Here is a 10,644-nt window from a genome sequence, read left to right as displayed (position 1 = left end):
TCGATATCGCCTGAACTACCGTGGCCTGATTTTCTGACCGAGCAACGTCTGTTTACCTGAAGATGAACAAGCTAAAGCCCCTACAAGTTGCTTGCCCCTGGAGTTGCCCCTTTATATGTAGGTTCCAACTCTTCCTTGTCTTTCTCCGTGGTCGGTAGGGGATCAGCTTCGAGTATGGAGGGACCTGATCACAGGCTGATCAGTGCTGGCACAGATTTATTCAAATCAGCAGACTGTACGGGAAGTAGAAGCTGTATTGTATAACAGCAAGAAAATTTGCCCGAGATATCCCTCCATCCTGTCGAGCCTGAGCAAGTCAATTGCTGCCATCACGGGCAGCCCTTGAAAATCGACGAGCATTCTTCGATGGTAGACCTGGATCTCGTCTATGCAATTCCTTCATACTCGTTCATCCTCCTCACTCTGCTGAGTTGGGGTGATGCTCGTAGGGCAGGTGGTCCGAGCTTCATACTCTTCGTGTGCTTCACCTATCTGCTTTCCTCTTGCTTCATCCTGGGCCGGTTACGCGTCTCTTCCCATCTTCTGCGTCTGGATATCACAGCGGAGGCTACATTGCCAGAGTTTCCTTCAAGAATTCCAGGGACCATTGCCGGATCAATGCTGCTGGCTTGTTCTACTTCGACAGCGCGGGCCGCTCTGTCTCACATTTCTCAGTTCTCAATCGGCAGGTCCTTCCGTAGTACAAAACAGGGTGGTTCATCACCTGGTTGTTGCAGGTAGACTGGGAGTCTTCAAGCCCTGATGGGGAAACGTGCGCCTCAATCCCATGTGCTTTCGTTGATCCAGTCCTTGTCGATATTTGCCTTTATAGCGACTCATACCATGGGAGAACGCTACTGCATCTTGCCGAACAGAGTGCCCACATCGTGAGGAGTGGTGCTTTTAGCTTCTGGCGCTGACTCGGGTGAGCGTGGCTTGAAAGTCTCGGTCGACGGTTCATCTGCCTCTACGCTCGACTCAATCAGTGGGATGAGCCGTACATGCCGTCAAAAGTTCACAAAGCCATGATGCAAGCCGTCAAAGAGCGACAGAAATGAACGCCTACTGAAAGTTATGGTCAAAGCTTATGTACAGTGAAAAGGAAAACGTCAACGGGGGAAGAGAGCCTTTGCTCTGAGATTCGAAAAATTGAATTAATTTGAATTTAAAATCTAAAATCTTTCCATCATACTCTACCCAACCATCCGCCAATTTCATAAAGAAGTGTATATGCCCAAGAGGAGTGGTGAGACTGTTAATTAGGGCATGATGCCTGGACATGGCCAGGCTGCTTGCATTTGTAGCAAGTGCGTTCCGAAGAGATTTCTGAGGGGCATTCGCGAGAAAGATGTCCGAAACCACCGCAAGTTAGCAGGTCTGTCCACCACTACCTCCTCCGCCACGCTGACCACCACCGCCACCAGGGCCCGCCTCCTCCGCCACGGTGGTAGCCAGCTCGGTGAAGGAAGGAGAACCAGCTCCCTCCTCCACCTCGTTGGCCACCACCGCCACCCCCTCCCCTTCCCACACCACCTCCTCCGCCTCCTCCACCTCCGTGACTCTCACCGGCACGACGGCCAGGAAGCAAGGAGCATGTTTGCTCCTTGCTTGTTGGTCCCTCCGTACCGGTGAGAGCCACCCCCGTGGGGCGCCCGAGATCCTGGGGCGCCCGAGATCCTGTACTGGGCACAGGATTCATTGAAAGCCTCGAAAAACTTGGGAACTTCGTGAGGTGTCAACCAATGAACGCACGAAAGGGAAAGGAAGGAATGACTTACTTTGGAGCCCCAACGGACTCATGCCATCGTTGCTGACACCGAGACAGCTCACTTTGTTTTTTTTTTATTGTTTTTTGTTGTTTTATGTTGTTTTTCGGCCGTTTTTTTTTTTTTTTTCTGAGTGATGTGAGTTGGCTATTAACACATACGATGATCCTGCGTGGACTTACTATTAAAAAGGGAAACGATCGCCAGGGAGGGACTGTATAACTGCCAGTTGACTTCAGGAAGTTCAGGTGAGTGGTGTGGAGGAAAGAAGAAGGAAGGAAGGACACGGAGCATAAAAGTGGGAAATGAGGGGGCTGGTGATTCGGAGCAATGGAAGGGCTCGGAAGCTCGTGGATCCGAATGGCCACGTCATACTGTTGCCATGGGAAATTAGGGCCAAGGTGATTGGCTTTCTTCATTTGCTTGTCCCGATTGGGAGTATGCTTTTTCGGCATTAAGGTAAGGTAGCTCAGGGAGCCGAGGAATAAGAGATTCTTTTAGTAAGCAAGCAATCAGAAACGACTACTGTGATGTCAGCGGAAGGTATGACGGGTAGAGGCGCTCTTGTTTTGAGCGTGGGCAAGCAGAGATTGACCTTTGTACGATAAGATGAGGTAATTAGACGGCTCAATTTGGCTGCTGCGGATCTAGAGATTGTTGTGCCTGATGTATTGATGTCTTCTTTTCAACCACATATAGATAGAGCCTGGCGTCGCTTTTTACAGTAGCGCAGCCTGAACAAGCTAGCAGACATTGATGGAAAGAGAGGGTGACATCTATACTGGTCCAAATTAGCGTATAGGTAGTTCTCTGAGCAAAAAATAGACGAAAGACAGCTGTAATCATATCTTTAGAGTAATTCATGGATAGCAGCGCCCTTGCTTAAGGGATTCAAAGGCGAAATTCAACGTTTCGTATTAGTAGCTGAATTGCCTTGACAAATAGAAAGAGCTGCAGCAGGTCTATTATCGGACTTGCTTGTGAATTTGTGTCTTCTCTACTACTGAATCGGTACCCCCTACTCTCCTCTCCCATTACGCCGTCTAAAAACGGAATCCCTCACGAGCTGCGAACACGGCAAACGCGGGTGATTTACGCCTTATATCTGCTACAGGCGACCACAAAAGAACAAAACAGACTCTCACGTCAGAGCCTAAATAGTGTGTCTTAGCACTCGTCGCTTGTAACACCATGAAAGCCCCTACTTACCAGAGAAAACCAGAGAGAACAGCACCGCATCCCGTTTCCTACGCTTTTCTACCTATATCAACCGATGAGTCTCTTCCTAGCTTCTGGCAAAACCTTACATACCTCATCCAAGCAATGCTTCTACCTCCCTGTTCCTCTCCTCCCCGCTAGTCTTGTCACCCCTAGCCCCATGCCTCTCCTTCGCCTCCTCCACACTCTCCCCAAGCAAACACTTCTTCCCATCCCACAAGCACCTCAAACACCCGCCCACCCGATCCGTCAGCATCTCCTCTCCCTTCCGGGCACTCTCAATCCAATAGCACCTCCTCTCCCCCGCTCTGCCGCCCTCGTTGTCCCGTCCCTTAGCGTAACAATCAATGCAGCGCTGTCCAACTCCCTGCTTTCCGCCCATCACGGCCACTTGGTAGACGATTCTATTGCCGAGAGGGTCGGTGAGCGGATTCCCCAGCAAGGACATGTGCTCGTGAGAGCGGAGGCAGCGGCGGTATGGCTTGAAGCGGACCTTGGCTGTGAAGCAGCGGCGATCAGTGCGGACGCATGCGGTGCAGCGCGCGGGGCCGAGATGCTCGTAGATTTCGTAGCGGGCTGGCGGCGGGGGCTCGTCCCAGGTGGAGGAGAGGGAGGAGAAGGATGCAGAGTCGTCGGTGGGGGCTGTGGCTGGCGGCGAGGTAGGCCGGGGGAAGTCGGAGCCTGTGGTTAAGCCGGTGGTGGCGGACATTGTTCTGGTTCTTGCAAGGTTGCCTGAGAGCAAAAGAGGCAGATCTAGTAATCTACAGAGCTGCAAGAGGCACTGATTAATGGTGTTTAGGTTGCTGGAGACGCGTAGTATTTAGACAACAAATACGGTGGCGATATTTCGACTAGCGCGGATCACTTTGATTGGCTGCCATCATATCTGAACATGTCTTCATACGGTACGCCATATCTGGTCTGCTGAGTGAGGGCGCCCTGTGATAGGGAGACCAGGATACGAACCGGCTTCTCGTGACTCAATTCCAACGTGCTAGAGTCTACCCTCATACAGCTTGTTATTGCAAGATCCCGACTCATCCATTACGTTCACTTCTGAAAGCTTCAGGCTTGAATGCAAATTGGTAGACATGCCCAAGATACCGTGCTTTCCAGCCTTTCCAACCGCGAACACCGCGTAGCATACCACGAGAAGAATTGACAAACTACCTATCTACGTGCCTCTGCGTGAGATCCCATATTCGTCTCGATTGCTTGCTGCATGCCTTGCCATCTGTCTGACGAATTCAAGCCTGGGCCTGGCCCGTAGTTGCACATGGAAGCACCATTTCCTGGCTACTGCGTATGCAGATTTGCCCCTTGAACCTGCAAAATTCCGGAGCGCAAAATTCCGCTTGCCAGAATGCTGTCTGATCCTCTCCGAGTCACCGGCTCCGTTCTCCAGCCGTTCAAGCTTGCTTCAGGGTCTGAATGCTCTTCCACAGATTGTAGTTGAAATAAGGTTGACAGCGGCTGCTCCGTAGTGCCGTCGTCGCTTCCAAGCAAGGGGGAGAAAAGGGGCTGCTATGACCACCGGACGGTAACGTGAAAGAGCAAGCGCGACGTGGGTCTAGCGCCCCGGCGCCTTTTCCGGCCACGCCGCATTCCACAACGACATCCCACCATCGTGCATAGGACAGTGAGGGGTAGAGGTGGTTGAGGCGATAGACATCGATGAGGCCGTGATAGGTTGGACCTGGTCGAAGTTCGAGGCCGACGACGAGGTGGCAGGGTTCGTAGGTAGCTGCTTTGGCGCTCATGCCCGTATACTGGATGACGGCTTGTCAGCGTGCTCCGTCTTGTACCATCGCTGGCCGTTTGCGATGAGCATCTATACAGACGACTCGCCACCCCAAATTGTCGAGGAAGTGATGAGATGGCGGAGGAGTCGCTAGCATTCTTCCAAGTCGATAAGCTAAACCCAAGACAGCCTTGCTCAGGCAGGCATTCGTCAGGAGTTATCGCCGATTCCTGTGCGTGTCATGATGCCTCGTTGACTGGTATACATTTGAATGAGACCCGTCTGGTTGAGAAGCTGGATTGGCAAGGAAGTATTCGCAGGATCAAAGCGGTGATGAGGCGATGAGCTCACCTGGGAAGCACGGTCAGCATGCACCATAATGACTGAATCTTCATCACCTTCATTGTAATCGTCTCAATCTGTCGGATATCATGAGCGGCGATGTGAAGGTCACAATTTGCAGGGGCTGACCTGAATTGTGCCCGGTGGTCTTAAATAGGCTCGAGTTGCATGGATTTTGAGTACCTTGCCGGCAAACTCTGTCTTCTTGGGATTCTTCTTGCGCAAACTTGTACTCAGCTCGACGGTAAGAAAAGTTATAGAGATTTGCCTGTCCAAGGAGGTGAGTAAGATCGATGAGTATGTAGATTTGTATTCCCTGTGATTCAACGGTAGGCCACCGTAGCTGCAAGTTTTCTCTCATGAATTGTACGTGAAGAATTATTAGCAGCTTCGAATGCTATGCGACACTTAGCGTCCTCTTGGAAGACTAGATGGCTTGACAGTGCGATAGCAGCTTCGAACTTGGATTTTAACGAGGCCCTACCCTCTTCGGGTGAGTGACAAGCAGAGCCAGCATTATTTCACTCTAGTGGTGTCATCATTGAGCATAGTAGCGATTCGTAAGTTGCCCTGTTGATTTCGACGACTCTCGTTAGCAAGAATGAGAGCAGGGCGGGAGATGTATGCATGATACCATGCATTTTTAAGCTAGCAGAGATGCATCTTCCTCGATAATGATGAATTGTAGAACAGGAGGTTGTGTGGATGGCAATCTTCTACAGACCTTGGGGATCCTATCTCAAGTCTTAGTCTCTAGGAAAAGGACAACGTCCACCAAGATCTGAGCGTAGTAATTAAATCTTGCTGTGATATATGCTCAATCCTGAAGAGAATGTTGCGATCTGCGCGAACGACTTTCGGGTATTTGGCCTGACTGGGTGGGTCATTCTTCTCCCTGGTTTGGTATTCCAAAATTCCATGGAATGTGGTACTTTCGACAACATTCTGCCAGATGCATATGAGAGTAGGTGATGGTACGCATTATCTGGTAGTCTTAGTCTGCTGAAGACTACGGCGCACATAGCCTCTTTTATCCTAGCGTGCAAGCCTCATGCGACAAAGTAAAGCAAGTTGGCGCGATTGGAAGTCAAAGATCTTGAGCAAGGGATACGATACGAAAGTCCTAGATCATTCGCGAACTGTCAATTATTGAATCAAAACGCCCAGGGGCAGACTGACATACCTTGCTTCTCGATATTTCACCACACGAGCACTGCGTAGATTTCTCCAAACCTGTCGGTGGCTCCTGCCCCGTGAGAGTTCGAAGCTATCCTTAATAGACATTGAGACGATTGACCTGTCTCCGAGTGCACAGAAATGTTGCTTTTTGGTTTCTCTGTAGAATCGGTCCAGGTTGGTGTGAGATGGAGGAGCTAACGACGCTGTGCAGGATTACGAGAACCGCAAGCTCTGCAGGCTTGAAAAAGCGACCAGTAGGTGAGAATCAGCTAATCACGAGGAGGCATACAGTCCTTTCAGCCTTGTCATGCATGTTGCCGCGATCCCTGTCGGCCGGACTGGATTTCTGCCGCAGCTAGGTCATCATTCATGTAATCAACCGTGTGGCTGAGGCAAGAGTTTGTCTGAAGAAAACGAAATCCCTCAAGCTTTGTGAGCTTGACGATACCCAATCCTTCTTGTAGTGTTCCAAGCTCTTTTCATTTATTTTCCACTGAACTGAACACAAAGGCGAGGTAGGTACGCAAGGACCGTGCTACCAAAGGTTAGCATGAAGCGCACTAGGGTACTCATCACTATCCCATCAGGTAGAGATCATCATCAGCTACAGAAACATGGCCGAGCTCTCAATTTGAGTCGTTGGTTGGGTGCAGAGTGCAAATTAGGCTTGCGCTGTTCAAGAAGCCATCCAGCCACGATGAGAGTACCGCTACGAAAGTCGGCGCGAATTTGCCTCTCGAGACCCTCGGTGGAACCACGAGTATGATGGTGGCCATCCCATGAGATTGAAGTTGCACTGAAGAGGCCATCAGAGACCATGACGGAAACATCAAAGGAGCTGATGGAGCGGAATTACCCGACATGAACTCTTCTCCCGCGACAGTGAGCTAGTGGCGAGCTACGCGGGCCACAGTTCCAGGTCTTCTTGTACTACGCTCATTTGGACGAGACCTCTTCAATAGCTGGCTCCTGACCTATATCACAATCACATCAAGCCATAAATCATCAAGTAGTAAGTGTCCCTGAAACCTCCCAGAGACGGCTTCCAGAAATGACCTTTAACCTCGCAGGGTTTTGCAAGGCCTCGAAAAGAACATAAGACGTCAGCTCTGCTGGATCTTGGGAAAGCTAAAGGCTCTTGTACATCTTGTATGTAATCGAACACGGTCCTCTATTGTCCCAATCTTAGGCCTAATCGCTGACTACTGGTGCAAAGATCTCATGGCATCTTCGCAGACATCAACCAACGAAACTACTGGTACCAACGCCCCGACGGTTTACTCTAATAAAGACATGATCGAGTTCACAGAGGAAAACACATTGATAGGGGAGATTACGCAGGAATGGCATAGATGCCAAAGGTGCATCGATAATAACAGACTTTGTATTGAGGTCGACCAAAACCAGTGCCTCCATTGTGGCTCAGGTGAGGATGTGCCTGAGGATGAAGCGGACTGCTTGCCTCCAGAAGATTATGTCGGAGACAATGAGGAGCCTTGGGGTAGCGAAAAGACCGAATTTCGATACATGGAGTTTCGGGGCGCCGATGGCTGTAATCAATGTCAGAACCAATACAGCTATTGCCAAGATATGGGCACCGAGATGGCATCTTGTGCCATGTGCTTGGTGAAGGGCATAAGCTGCACATGGACTGTGTACCCGGTTCAAAGTAACGGCCATCCATAAGACTCAGAATTTTGATCGTGTGGGTGATTGAACGTGAGTTCATCGCATTATCGAATGTGCTTTGAAGGCAAATGTCATTAACTTAAATCACAGAAACTACGGATGATTCAAATCTTCAAGCCTCAAAAGACGTATATAGATGTCCATGCAACAGTACCTGAAGCCTTTCGAATCAGTCGACAAAGTTCCAGAAAGGTAAGTCCAGCAATTATGTATCACCAATCCAAAAACCCACAAAAGTTACCTACATCAACAAACGCTAGACCATTACCTTTCCCTGTTGAAAGACTTCTGCAGAGCTGGCAGGACCACGTACAATTTCAATAATTCTCACAGTCCTCCAGCACAAAGCCACGAAATAGCGGGACATTTGCGTTATCTCATGGAAATTCCTTGGGATGAGGTCGTGAGTCGAGCATGGATCGGATTTCATTTGTCAGGGGGTCTATTGTCTACGGCATCTGCTAAGCCTGTACAATCCAAGCAAGCTTTACGATAATGGCTCTTATTCCGATAGCGAGAGAAACAATTGACTCATATTCGTAAACAATCCTGCTCCATCCCATCAATAAATTTGTACCGTATGTAGAAGAGCTGTAGTGGATCTCACCGGCAACCAGAAGAAATTTATTGCTATCGACTATTAGTCAGCATCAGTGCCAAGACACGCACAAATGTCCTGCCTTTGAGGAATCCGCTTATATACTCTACTCAATACTTTCATCCTTTTCAGATGATATCAATCCTGCGTCTTTTTCGCCTCAGCAGCCCCAAACCACAGGCTCAGCATCTTCTCCTGCTCTTCTGCTCTTCTGCTCTTCTGCTCGCCCTCCGATGGGCGGTTCCAGCCCAGCTGGACGCGGTTACGGTGGGTATCCCAATCATGCCCTTCCAAATATACCACCGCAGCCTTATGGACCAATGCCGGGGAGTGATGGGGGCTATGGCCGTCCTGACCAGATGCAACCGAACTATGGGCCACCTCAGAGCGACGGCGGTTATCAGCCCCAAGGTCAAGCTGGGAGCTATCAATCTCCCAGCCATTCAGGCAAGTAGGTATGACTGTATCACTGGTGCAACGATGAACAGATTCTTACAATGTGTGGGAAAAAGATGCAATGGTCGTGCCCAGGAGCATAATAGACGATTTCAAGCTGGCACTCTTACCCCTGACCGTCATACGTCGTGCCAAAGGTCAAAACCTACTACAGCAGCCCCAGATCTACCAAGCAAAGCAGGATGCTTTCTACCACGCCCTGTTTGACACAACGGTCGAGGCCGAGGAGGGAACGAGCAGCCTCCGCCTACGCCGCCAAGCACGCAAACACGATACCTGGTGAGACAGGTCGCGCAACGGTGCAGCGTTACTTTACAGCAGCCCATACGGATACAGCAATCCTCCATCCGGCATCTCGAGATGTTGGTCTCAATCGGCCGGACTGCCATCAAGAATACGCCTCAAAGCTCGCCTCAAGATGATCATGTAATCTTCACGAAATTGAGAGAGCGCGGTAATTTCTTCCGGAGGATCTTTCCTAGTACCTACAAATCGACATAAGGGAGCCATTGGCGACCATCTCTCAAGCAAAGGCAAAGTAGCAAACGCGATAGACACTCCAAGAGACGGCGTTAGCTTCCCTTTCTACCAAACTCACGAGTCAAATATCAGCAGGCTGGTTCAAAATTCTGAGCCAGATCGGCTGAGCGGTAGTGTCACCCACGTAGACACTGCTATAAGCAGAAATCAAATGAACGACACAATTCGGACAGGACCTTCACAGAAAGCTGCCAACCACCCCAGAGCATACGAAATATAATGCTTCACTAGCACAAGTTGACAGTCGTACAAGATGACCTACAGTGCCAGACTATGAGCCCCATGAGGTGCGTTCTCGCATGAAGAGATTTTACGCCGGAGCTGTCGACGAGACAGGGGCTATCTTACTATGCAAAAATGCAGCTTGCAATGGAGCACGAGTCGTCTGTGCTTGGCATGCAGCCACCAAGGGGGGAACGAAGACGACCGAGCACAATGAAGTGGTTTCGATATCACCACTTCTTTGACCCAAATTACACTCCCATCGACCCTGAACTGCAGGAGTCAAGTTCCAGCTCAGGCATCTGTGTGCTACTGTTTTATCAGAACGTCACACTCTATGAGCTGGGGCATATCAGGACGTCTTTTATTAACAAAGGTTCCTCTAACATTGCCAGTTCCGCTTGGTGATCGACAAAAGGGATGGAAAGAGACTTTTAAGGGTCTAACACTCCAGCTGAAAATACATACCAATTACTCACACAAAAAGAGGCTTGTGAAGTGCATGAAGAGAAGGATTGAAAGCGGGAGAAATGAAGAGCTGTATTTCTGCTGGCGAAGTTTCTGGTCTTGTGATTTCCATTGTTTACTCGAGTACTTCGTTATTGAAGCACAATAGAATTGAAAGAGTTTTCATTACATGAAAGTAGCCCGACCTCATATGATTGATTTGTGCACAGCCTGAAGTGGCCGCTCCTCTTGCTGCGATAGTACTGATAAGTGGATGTCTCTGGCCATGAACTCCCTACAGACATCTCATTCCTCACCTATTTGTATGGTTTTGGCCCTAATGGTTGAACGCTTGGTACAATGCTGACCAAACTGAACTATGCTTGATGTTCAAAGGCCGTGATAATAAAATGCGCTAAGATTCGCATCGATTGAGCGAATGTGGC

Source organism: Bacidia gigantensis (genome assembly GCF_019456465.1).
Source record: "Bacidia gigantensis strain McMullin 20006 chromosome Unknown contig_245, whole genome shotgun sequence".
In the NCBI taxonomy this organism is placed as follows: domain Eukaryota; kingdom Fungi; phylum Ascomycota; class Lecanoromycetes; order Lecanorales; family Ramalinaceae; genus Bacidia; species Bacidia gigantensis.
The sequence above is the reverse complement of the archived record's forward strand: the minus strand, read 5'-3'. Positions refer to the sequence as shown.